The following is a 12,174-nucleotide window of genomic DNA, read 5'->3' on the forward strand; positions in this document are numbered from 1 at the left end:
CTAAGAGGTTGTTTTGTGAATTACATGGATCAATCATGAAAAATGTTAATCCACGTAAAATGCCTAGAACTGTGCCTAGTATACAGCAGACACTCAATAAATGTTCGCTCTTATTGAAAGCAAGTGCTATAACAAGGAAGCCTGAGGGATTGCCAGCGTCCTCCCTCACAGCTGTCTGGGTCTACCCTCAGTGAACTGGGACTGAGTTCCCTCACACGCACTCCTCTTTTGTGTGTGTCCCGTGTACCAAAGATAATATACACACTATAATGCATTTCATTCTCAAAATAAAAAATGAAACAAAAAACCTAAAAGGGCTTTCCCATCCTTCCTTGATCAATAAAGAAAATGCTTAAATAATTTGCCCAAGGCTCTCAAACAGGACTTCACTTGAGAGTTTGTCTCAGCAGCCCAAGTTCTTTTAGCTACACCATGTTATTTCGTGTTCTTAAGTCTATTTTTCCCCTTTGTCAGTGGATCCTTTGGTTATCACTTAGGATCAGAGTTTTGGAAGAGTCGTTTGAGTGTACTGAACACAACACGCAAAAATGCTTCTGAAGAAATGGAAAGGCCAAGGAAGTTGACTACTGACTTGCCCACAGTCATATACTGAAAGCCACCGCTATAGTGGCACAAGGCCACTTTTTTCTCTCTGATGTTGGTGGCCTGCCTCTAGGAGGATCTCAGCTCTGCTCCTGATCTTTTAAGGGCTCAGAGAAACAAAGGACCACTGTAAAAATCAAGAATGCAAAGGCTAAATGAGAGACCTAGGGAATCCCCAGCAGGCAACTTCATGGGTTTTAGCAAATGGACTTTGTTTTATCAAGTTTAGCTGCTTGTGCCTTTCGGCTTTTTGGCCCACAGCAGCATGCTGCAGACTCAGGGCTAGCAAACAAATCAGGTGTTAGTCTGGCCTACAAAGTCACCGTGATTCTGAGGAAAGCTGCCAAGCAGGGCTTTACAAACAGAACCCGAAGCAGAGACGATTTCACCCTGAAAAAAAGAAAGGGACAGGCTAGCACGAAGTCTAAACTTAATCTGTCAAAGGAAAGAAGCTCACAATTAAAGCAGCTCTTCCTAGCACATCGCCATCTATCTAAGGCCAACAACATACAAGCAGAACAACCAACGGCCCCATGTGGAGAGACAGTGCTGAGATGCTGGTATCATTAGTTCCCTTTTCCCAAGAGAGTTGGATTCATAATTAAACTCTGTCCCTTCCTGCCCCTGTTCTGCTGTGCACACGTTTGCCTGCTTCCTAAGGGATTGGGTGAGAGGCCAGGAGACAACCCAAAACCGCAAGTCCACTGACCTCCCAGGGCCAAAAGGCAATGCAACGCATGTCTGCGTTAAGCCGCGTGGGAGCTTGTCGAGGGAGAGGCTGATTTCGTCCTTCCGTGCAATATGCTTCTCAAGTCAGTTTACACAGTTGTGACAGACCGTTGAAAGGCCCTGCTACTCCAGCCTAAGTGCCAACACACTTGGCCCCATGGAAAACTCCAGGACCCATTCTGAGAAGAGCAGGTTGTTGTGGACAGAGTGTGCTCATGGCCCGTTAAGACTCATGTGATTGATCAAGTCAATTACTCTCTCAGAACTTTAGCTTCCTTGTCTAGAACAGGGAGATAGCAACTTCTGTCCACAGAGGTGATCATTGAGGAGTTGAACATGAGGGTCCCAGTGAGGTACAGGCAACTGATACTGTCTGTTAATCTAACTGGTCTCTTGCATAAAACCCTCAGTGACCCCCCCCCCCCCCCGCTGTTCTCAGGACAGACCCTTGAGTGGGTTTAAAGGCCCATCACAACATGTCCTCTAATTTCTGTTCAACTTTACCTCCCACCTCACTTGAGGCTTCAGCCAGACCGGATGTCCTGAGTTCTTCCAGAAGCTGTCTGGTACACCTGCAGTGGGGGAGCCCACCTTCCCAGCACTCTCCCATTCTACCCAACTAAGTACTCCTTCGGGTTCTGATTTAGCTTAGATGCCATTTCCTCCTACAAGCTTTCTCTTCTGCGCTTTCACAACCTCTTATGTTTACTTTGGAGCCGTCTTCATCGTTGTGTTAAACTGCCCGAATACTTGTTACTCTTTCCCCCTCTCAAAATTGGGGGACTAAATAAAGTTGCTGAAGGAGTGAATGTAGTGAAAATGAAAATGACTTCGTTTCTGACAGTAGTAAATGACTAACAAAATCTCTGCAGTTCTCACCCTAAGCTTTGTAAGCAACCTCCCCACCCGCGGTCTCTCCTTTTTACTCGCGAGAAAGCAAAGATCATAAGAAGTTAAAAGACTTGACCAAAAGCAAATGGCTAATCAAGGGCAGAGATGTGTCTGGCCCCTACGTCTCCTGGTTCAAACACTGAATTTTTTACTACAGAATGTTGACAATGTCCAAATGTTATGCTATACCACTGGTGTCTTTTCATAGCAAGGGAACTGAAGGCAGATGATATGCAAGAGAAAAGAGACTTGACGTCTGAAAACTGATACCCAAGGCCTGGCTCTGGGTGACCTGGAGCCATCCCTACGCCCGCGGCCTCAGGCCCCCCAAGCGTCAAATGGAAATTTAGCACCAACATACCTAAGCAGCAAAAAGCTTCCTACCTTTTTCGATTATTTTTCACCTACTTGACCATGTTTTATGTGAAGAAAATGAGAGAATGTGAAAATACTTTATGCGTCTCTTCTCATAGAAATATTCTTTACCACCTTCACATGGTTATTTTTCTGGTGACTTTTAGCTTTATTATTCAAAGCAAAAGCATTTTTTAAAGACAGGATTCAAATTCTTTCAGCAGTCTCCTTAGGACTACAAAAAGTTTAACCGATTTACAACATCAACACAGGCGTGGCTTGAATTAACTAGTGCCATTATTTCTTCCTTCTGTCTTCAAGTCATCAAGACGCTAGTGTCCACCTGCAAGAAGAACCCTCGTCCACAGTCATTCACTGAAAGGACAAACCCTTTTTTCTTTACAGACACTACTTGATTTCATAGACTCGCAGGCTGATGCAGCCAGAAGAGACTATGAAAACCATCGAAGCCTGTATCTGCCTTTCACAATGAGAAAACAGGCCCAGTCTAACTGTCCTTGGGGAGGGGCTTAAGCAGGGCTGATTGGAAACATGCACCAATTGTTTTTCAGAGTACTATACATTCTGCAATAACAGATAATTGGAATAAAAACTGTGATAAATCACATACTGAGATTACAACACAAATTTAAAATGTATTGAGGAGGGCACCTTTTGGGATGAGCACCGGGTGTTGTATGGAAACCAATCTGACAATAAATTTCGTGTACTGAAAAAAAAAAACCAAACTTAAAATGTAATGGTATTTATCAAAGTTGAAGGCTGAAGGGCCAAGACAGACACCCCTCTGATATTATATACATGCATGTCTTAAAATTTGATTATAATAGAATTTTCTGGAAGTGAAAGAAATTATTTTGCTTGTCCCACCAATTTTTCACGCTTTCGTATGATTTGAAATTTTCAAAACAAAAGTAAGTAGGCAAAATAGGAAACACACTCGCTCAAATTATTTTGTTTGTGGATGACACCTCATCTGTCACTGTTCGTTACCGGCTATGACTGAGACAAGCACCAATTTTTTACTAATGAGTTCGAAACAATGTAAGGGAGCAATGAAGTCAAAAGTCACTATTAATCCTCACACTCTTTCATTTGTTTTTTTCAGAGTTTATTTACTTATTTAGAGGGAGAGACAGATTGCGAGCAGTGGGGGAAAGAGAGAGGGGAAGAGAGAATACTAAGCAGGCTGTGCTGTCAGGGCAGAGCCCAACACGGGGCTCGAGCTCAGCAACCATGAGAACATGACCTGAGCTGAAATCAAGAGTCAGATACGCAACCAACTGAGCCATCCAAGCGCCTCTATTTCCTTTTTTAAAGATTTTATTTTTAAATAATCTACACTCAACGTGGGGCTCGAGCTTACAACCCCAGGATCAAGAGTCGCACACTTAACCGACAACCCAGCCAGGCGCCCCAATCCTCACACTTTCTTTTTTAAAGTTTATCTTGAGAGAGAGAGAAGGAAAGAAAGTCAGCAGAAGAGGGGCCGAGAGAGCGAATCTCAAGCAGGCTCCGCACTGTCAGGGCAGAGCTGGGCGCGCAACTGGAACTAACGAACCATGCGATCAGGACCTGAGCCAAAGTCGGACGCTCAACCTACCGGGCCACCCAGGAACCCCCCAGTCCTCACACTCTTACCGGCAGAAGTTTCTAACTCCTTATCCAATAGTTTCTCCAACTACTAACAAAAGCAAAAGAGACTAAAGGAGTAGCCAGAGAAACTGACAGGGGGAGGAGGACAGAACGTTGTTTTCATTCTCTTCCCTCTCCCAATCCAACCCCTCTCCCCAAACCCTGGTAAGGGTGAGGTGTTAACGGAGACTGTACTGAGACAGTGGTCTGAATCATTCCAAAACTGAAAGAGTTGACTCTCAATAAAAAATTATTTTCCATGCCATCTGAAGATTTTATTCAGAGACCTTTAGAAAAGAAAAAGTAAAAAATTCTTTGTTGAAAACCATAAACAGCTACCCCATCCAAATTCATAGGCAGCAAACAAATTACAGTAGAGTTAGTCACAGGGAGCTCACAATGCAAATTCTTTTTTTTTTTCTTTTTTGTGATGGACTTTGTGTTTTTGTGTATATGAGATTACAATATTGTGTAATACCTATTCCAGACAAATTTTGCACAAGGCCGTAAGAAACAAACTCTTATCATTCAACCTTTATTTATTTATTTATTTATTTATTTTTTATTATGTTGATTTATATTGAGAGAGAGAGAGAGAGAGAGAGAGAGACAGAGTACAAGTGGGGGGGGAGGGGCAAAGAGAGAGAAAGACACAGAATCCAAAGCAGGCTCCAGGCTCTAAGCTGTCAGCACGGAGCCCAGGGTGGGGCTTAAGCCCACAAATCGTGAGATCATGACCTGAGCCGAAGTCGGACGCTCAACTGATTGAGCCACCCAGGCACCCCTTATAATTCAACTTTTAAATAGATCATCCTAAATCTCACGTCAAAACTTGATATTATATTTTAGAGATTGTCCCTCTACATTATATATCAGGAAAACATCTATAAGTTATTAAAATAATTACTGCCAAGTTCTTTGCCAAAATATGCAAAATGTGGGGAAGTCATGCCAGTCTCAGCTCTGCCAGCAGAAAGCTATGCAACACTACACGTTGCTTAACTGCTTTGTGGTTGTGTTTATCATGATGAGGCGGGATTTCATACCTAACCCGGCATTTGCAAAATGCTCTTCAGTCCTGTAATGCTGTCACAGGGCTGCGACTAGCACTGCCATAGCCTGTCTCTTAATGATAGCAAGACTAAATTTGGTGAACATGAGGACATAGAGAGCTTTAGCATTTTTTCCTGGGTACCAAGAATTAAAATTCTGGGCTGAGGAAGGAGAGCTACTTGGAAAATGTCCCAAGGTTCAGCTACAGGTAAGTACCAGAGTGCCTAATTAAACTGATGCAGAATGCTACAGTCAACACAGCAAGAAAATAGGTGTTTCATTGCAGCCAAGTAACAGGTCGGCTGCAGAGAACAGTTTCCAATTGTTTCCACCACTTTACGTTGCTTTGCAACACTTCTTCCTCTAAAGACAATCAGGCACCTTCCATTAAGGTTCTTATTAATTCAACTCCAAATGAGACAAATCCCCAAACACAAAACCGAGCAGAGGAAAAGGACACATTTCTACACACAGTATATCCGATTATCATTCCAGGATAACATTTTCACTACTGAAATTTAGCCCTAACAGGATGGACCACAAATAGCTACCTATTCACTTGAGAAAAGAGACGGCAAGTGTGTAGGGCAACGCCACCCATTCTCTCCCTTAGTCACCACCGCAGAGGTCAGGAATCCATCGGGCCCTTGGTCTTGGTGAGCTTAGTTAGGAGCTCAGAACTCCACACCAGGCAGCATGCCGGGGGGGCACTACCAACCAGCCAGCCCTGGCATTCGTGCTGAAGTCTATTTCAGCCCGGCTCTGCATATGCCTCAACACACCATGCCAAGATATTGAAATGGGTCTTCAAAGAAAGCCACTTGATGACAGTAAAGCCTTCACTGAAGCCGTAAAAATGGTAATTTTTTTCTACCTGATGTAATTTTAAAGTGGCAATAAGAGCGGAAAACGTAACTGCAAACATTAGTTTTACTCTAGATGCTATGCCACTCTGGTGAGATACACAAGAAGTTCTATACAATAAATATTTATATTCATCTTTTGAAAAACAGAATTTGGCTCTATTCAACCCAAATGCCCAGCCTGGTTCCAATCCACTCGCTACCTTGTCATTCAAACAAGCGCTAGGCAGCATACAGACACAAACAGAGCTCCATCTGCTAATTAAAACTGGGCACGAAACTGTTAACAGGCATCTGTTGCATTGTGTGAAGCTAATGGGCAGAGACAAAGCTGAAAGCTCTTCTGAAGCAAACCCAGTGATGCCACTCATTTTCCATTTGGTATTTATGTCAGTGGGGGGTGGGAAGCGGGGTGTTAAACACCTTATTATGGAGACTGAAAGATAAGTGATATCGTACCTAGTCTAAAACGTCCCTTTACGTTTTCTACTGGCATTCTTGAGTTAAGAATTCAGATTAAGCCCTCTTGATCTTATCTCAGACATACTGTAATTATAATACTATGGAAGGGACTAATAACCAAAACTCAAGCAATGCTGTAGAGCTCATACAGTGCTTTCACAATTCATCCATCCAGCCATTCATTCGTTCAGTTGATGAGTCATTTAATACAGGCCTTGGAGATTTAAAAGGTGAATAAAGGCTTGATTCCTGCCCCTAGGCAATTCACAGCAACCCTGAAAAGTTGGTATAATATTATTAGACTCTATTAGAGATGAAAGAACTAAGGCCTAGAAGGACAAGTGACTCACCAAGGCCAGAACACTAGGAACGGCAGATGCCAGGACATGAATGGATCGCAGACCCCACTGCTCCTCCTAATTCGCCGTATATCTCCCTAACACCAAACATGAACCAGTCCACTTGATCGGCTACTTGCATTTCACAAACTCCCTATTATGTTATGTTCCACAATATTACTCACCCCTGAAAATCTACTTCTCCATCCCCACTCCAACCCTCCACTCATCCTGTATGAAATCTCTTTCCCGCAAAATATTCCCAATTCTACTACACCCAAGAGAACTGGGCCCCAGATGGCTGTGTGTGCAGGCAGGCAGACCGAGACTAGAGCCAGCCTCAGGCCACGCAAGCAGCCCCCTGGTCTTCCACTTCTGGCTCCATGGTTCTTTTCAGATTCAGTTATGGGATTTAATTCACAGATCAACTGCTAAATTTGTCCTGGTCTTCAAAGGCTAGACTTATTTCCCCCTAAGACAATATCCAAACCTGTTTCCCTCCAGCTTTCTCAGTGGGTCCAGACAATGCCAGTGCTGTTGCCCAGAGAACCTCCTCCCTGATTTGCGGCCACATAGAACAGTTGGCAAAACTCTTTTTAAAGTACACTTATTCTTAGGACATATCCATATTGTATCCAAGACTCAGTTTCCCCACACCCATTCTTAATATGTTGGATGGCTTTTCTCATGCACTAAAACACTGATTGAGGAGGTAAGTTTAACCCTTTATTATCAAGCAGTAAGTCCTACTTTTTCTGAAATAGTATGGTTATCAAAGCTATTACTTAGATGGAAAACCTACTGACAGCTTTGAAAGAACACGATGACATTAAAATAAAGCTTTATGTACAAAATGTTCAATTTGAAGTTGCATGTTCCTTGCATAGTTTTGTTTGAGAGTCTGAAACCAAGGAAAACAACTATGAAAATTAAAATCAACTTGCTCTACATATCTGGATTATGCTCGGCCAAATGTTGATAACATCCTGGATAAAAATGTAAATATGACAAAGTTTGTTTTTCAGTCAATAAGTCTTGATAAAAGCCTTGAATTGCTACCAACCAAAAACAGTTTTTAATTTGAAGCTGGGGTCGACACACTTTTTCTATAAAGGAACAGTGAGTAAATATTTTTAAGCTTTGTAGAACACATATGGTCTCTGTTGCATATTCTTCTTTGTTTTATTTTTTAATAACTCTTTAGAAACGTTAACAAGCATTCTTTGCTTATTGATGGCACAAAATCTGCAAGCCACATTTGGCCTGGGGGCCACAGTTTGCCAAGCCCTGATTTTAGGAAAAGCAAATCCAAGAAAAAAAAAATGCACTGTTACAGAATAAAACATGGAAAAGTGCCCTGATGAGACCAGGCAGCGACAATTAACCAGCACACTGCCATTAACATGATTTCATTAGTTATTTTGCACATGGAAGGAACTTTAATGACAGGATGCACTTTGATCTCGCAATCTGAAACTATGGACACAAAAGAAAGGGCAAAGGACAGCTATAATGTGCTGAGTTATCCCAGCAGAAATTCCTCACAGAAAAACGCATGTGCAAAATCTAATTCCTCCCTGGGAAAGGCGGTGACTTGGATTTATGGAGATGATCAGACTGATCAAAACTAGCAGCAGCTCAACTGTGAAAAGTGACACAGACTTGAACTCGGGGCTTCACTAGAAGCTCTGCTGCTCCCGGCTGCGTGATCTTGACGCTGTCAACTTCACCTTCGTGCTCCTATTTACAAGATTGGGGCAAGGGTATAAAGTAGATAATTTCTAACTCTTTCTGCTGTCAAACTATGACTAAACTAAATAACGAAACCACTCAGGAAATACCCTAACAGGAAGAAGGGGGGAGGGCAGGGGAGAGACAGCCAGGGGAAGACGCTCACGCTGTCCAGTCAAAGGACAGGGCTAGGTTTTCTCTTTCTGTTCCATCAGTACCTTGCTCAGGACAGGCCTTTCCAAGGTGTCAGTATGGCCTCATACGGATAATAAACTGCACCCACATCCCATAGGAATCAGGATGCAGAGCCGACCGTACTACTGTTTCCTAAGTGTCTCAATGTCACATTTTACAGACATTTAATTAAACATTAATTATGATTACATAAGAGGTTTGGGGGAGCTAATCGAAAAACTTTGTTCAGTTCTCAAACATCTGAACTGAAAGGCTGCTTGGTCCTAGGCACCGGGCCTATAATTTCAAGCGGATAAAACATCCCTACTCAATACTCAACAAATATTATCTGATACACTGAAAGATCCCCAATAGGTCAGGTGAGAGAAAATGTACCCTCCACCACCCCCAAGAGCAGAAAGGAAATGAGGGAAGCCAGGGTATCAGAGAAGGTAGCAGGACCTTAGAGAAGTAAGAAGAAAGTTCTTGTGTGTGTGAGACAACAGTATCTGTAATCAAAATGACTGTCTCCTTCCTGTCGTGATGGCCAAACCACTATCAAACAGGGTCTACGGATGGCAGATGCCTTTTTTAAAAAATGACTTCCACTTTGACAGAGCAAAATTAAGACTTAACGTGTATCCTCATGGGGAGAAACAAGCACACATACGTAGGTACCAAAGCACGAGCGCGCGCACATACGCACGCACACACACACACACACACACACCCCTCAGGCATTAAGAAATGACTCTTTCCTGTGACGTTGACCTTATCAAGTTTTGTCAGCAAGGCTGTAGCAGAACCTAGGAGAAACCCAGGAACTTACACAATTGGGTACCTCAAAAAACAATTATGACTGGAAGGAGATAGACCACCAACTCTTACCTCAACAACTTCAGATCACCTGGGGATGGGGGAGGAAGTGGGGAGGGGGAGTGGATATGGCTGTTAGAGATGTGGACACTCCAAGCCTACGTTTGTGGTTAGTGAAGAATGTGTGGAACTTTTTTCACTAGAATGGTGTTAACATTCACCTTCTTTTCCCAGCTTAATTTCAAGTGCAAAGCATTAGGTTTCAGGTATACAAGTTTTCCTGCTGTTTGAAGGCAGTGTGATACCACTTCCTGTGGGGTTCTGGGGCTAAGTAAGAGGCATGGATTTCCCCTCCTCCACGTCAACTGAAGACACAGCTCAGAGCCTCTTTTAACCACATCCACCCCACAGAAAATATAAAGAGCAAGATCACATATGAGACTCACCCCATTTAACGCCTCCCTTCTGTTCTACACAGTTTCAGGATACTGGTATTCCTGCCTCATGGCTGCAACCCTTCACCGAACCAATTGCAATAAAAAAAAAAAAAAATCCACACAAGAAAGATTCTAAGCCAACAACATGAAAAGTAATTTTTAAAAGCTACTATCACAAAAGGAAGCAGATACTCTTAGAGGAAATGTGGAACGAAAATTAGGGCAAAAAAAAGGGGGGGTTACTAATAAAGCTATTACAAATGAGCAAAAGTCATCCAAGGAGCTTACCAGAAACAGCATCAGCGAGACTCATTCACTTTCGACACAGAGAATGCTTCTGGGAGGGTCACATAGAGAATGGACAAAAGGCTACCCACTCCACTTGTTGGAAATTGTCCTTTACCATCTGGACTGCAATATGCATTCAACAGTGAAAAAGGTTTATTTGGGGTTTTGAAATTAGTACCAGCATCAAAAACTACTGTCTTTTGGTTGCTGTGACAGCTCCCACCAAATCTCTTGGGAATATACTTGAGACATGACATTTAAAATCTGCTTCCTCAGAAAAGAAAAAGTCCCACTCAAGAATGACTGCCAAGAACTTGCAACTCAAACTTCCCTAAGCCCAGACATCATAACATCAGGGGCGGGGAGGTGGGGGTGGGGGGGTGGAATCAGAGCACTCAATCCATATGAAAGAGGCCAGAACAAACAAACAAACAAACCAAAGAATTTTCCAGCTCTTAATTTTAAGAGCACTCTATATCCAAATATTCTTTTTTTAATGGTAAATAATCCTTAAAACATACAATACTCACATACAATTATTATCATAGCACTAGCCCCGTAATAACCCCAGAAGTTCAAAATATGCTGGAACCATGTGAAAGGTGCTTAAGTGAGCTACTATTAGAAACCACAGACATCACCCAACCAAAAGCTAAGATTCTTAAGGTACTTAATTAACTGCAGCTATTAAATAAAGGAAATGATGTTAAGGTCACTTGTATAGGCAGCTTACAACCAGTTTTGGGGCGCCTGGGTAGCTCAGTCAGTTAAGCGTGTGACTCTTGATTTTGGCTTGGGTCATAGTCTCACGGGTGATGGGTTTAAACCCCACACTGGGCTGCACACTGACAGTGCGGAGCCTGCTTGAGATTCTCTCTCCCTCTCTGTCTGCCACTCCTGTGCTCTTTCTCTCAAAATACATAAATAAAATTAAAAAAAGAAAAAACACCAGTTTGATTTTCTCTTCAGCTTATGGTAAGTTAGAGATCTCTTTACCTGAACACAAAGTCTTGCCAGTACAAAAGTAGAAAGGACAGCTCCCAGCCAAGATCAGGAAAAACTGAATCAATTGAAAGCAACTGGGGGGGGGGGGGGGGGGGGGGGGGGGGGGGGGGGTACAGTGCATGTTGTGATTCATTTAGCAAGTAATAATTAAAACCAAAGCAAAATGCATAGGGAGGCAGGCAGAATGTAAGATCAATTCCTCTGCTGAGAAGTTATTAAACATTCAAGCCCAAGAATTTAAAAAGTTGGGAAGTGTTGCTTCTTAGGCGATGGTAGTAAAGGAGTGAACCATATTTTCCTGACCACGCCATTCCCAAGAGTCACCAATTCTCTTAACACCCGTTAACACTCACACAACAATTTAATATCCTGTAGACATTATTCCACCCTTAGTCACTTTTTGCTCTTTCTCTGGCACTTGCTCCGAAGGAAGAAGAGGGAGAAAATGGTAAGCAGTGTTTTCGGTTACTGCAGAAAGTCCTGTGCCCCACACTTTCCATTTCCCCTCCCTTTCCCATTTTCTCCGCCTTCTCTGTACACCCTCTCAACTGTATATTCCGCTTCCCCTTTTGCCTCCTGTCTCACACCCAGCTCTCTTTTACTTTCTCCACCACCTATCCTCACTCTGGCCCCCTGAACTGTGCTCCCCATCCTGCAATTTTGTTCTGCCCCTCCCAGGAGGAGGGATCCAGACCTCTTGCGGCCAGTGCCCCCAATCCCTCACCTCCTGATCACTCATTCCCCTGAATTCCCTTCCGATTGTCGGGTTCTCAC

General features: G+C 43.0%; 1 protein-coding gene across 2 annotated transcripts in view; it reads right to left on the reverse strand.

Moving 5' to 3' along the window:
* RAB8B (RAB8B, member RAS oncogene family) overlaps nucleotides 1-12,174 on the reverse strand; it is an 86,248-nt gene that overhangs the window by 43,841 nt on the left and 30,233 nt on the right. Inside the window, exon 8 of one of the 2 annotated variants that reach the window (XR_006599150.1) lies at nucleotides 11,586-11,599. The exons of the other annotated variant lie outside the window; for it this stretch is intronic. The gene's annotated coding sequence lies outside the window, so the exon portion shown is untranslated. Of the gene's footprint in view, nucleotides 1-11,585; nucleotides 11,600-12,174 lie in introns of those variants that run through there. 2 annotated transcript variants of the gene reach the window in all.

This window comes from Felis catus, chromosome B3 (genome assembly GCF_018350175.1).
Source record: "Felis catus isolate Fca126 chromosome B3, F.catus_Fca126_mat1.0, whole genome shotgun sequence".
In the NCBI taxonomy this organism is placed as follows: domain Eukaryota; kingdom Metazoa; phylum Chordata; class Mammalia; order Carnivora; family Felidae; genus Felis; species Felis catus.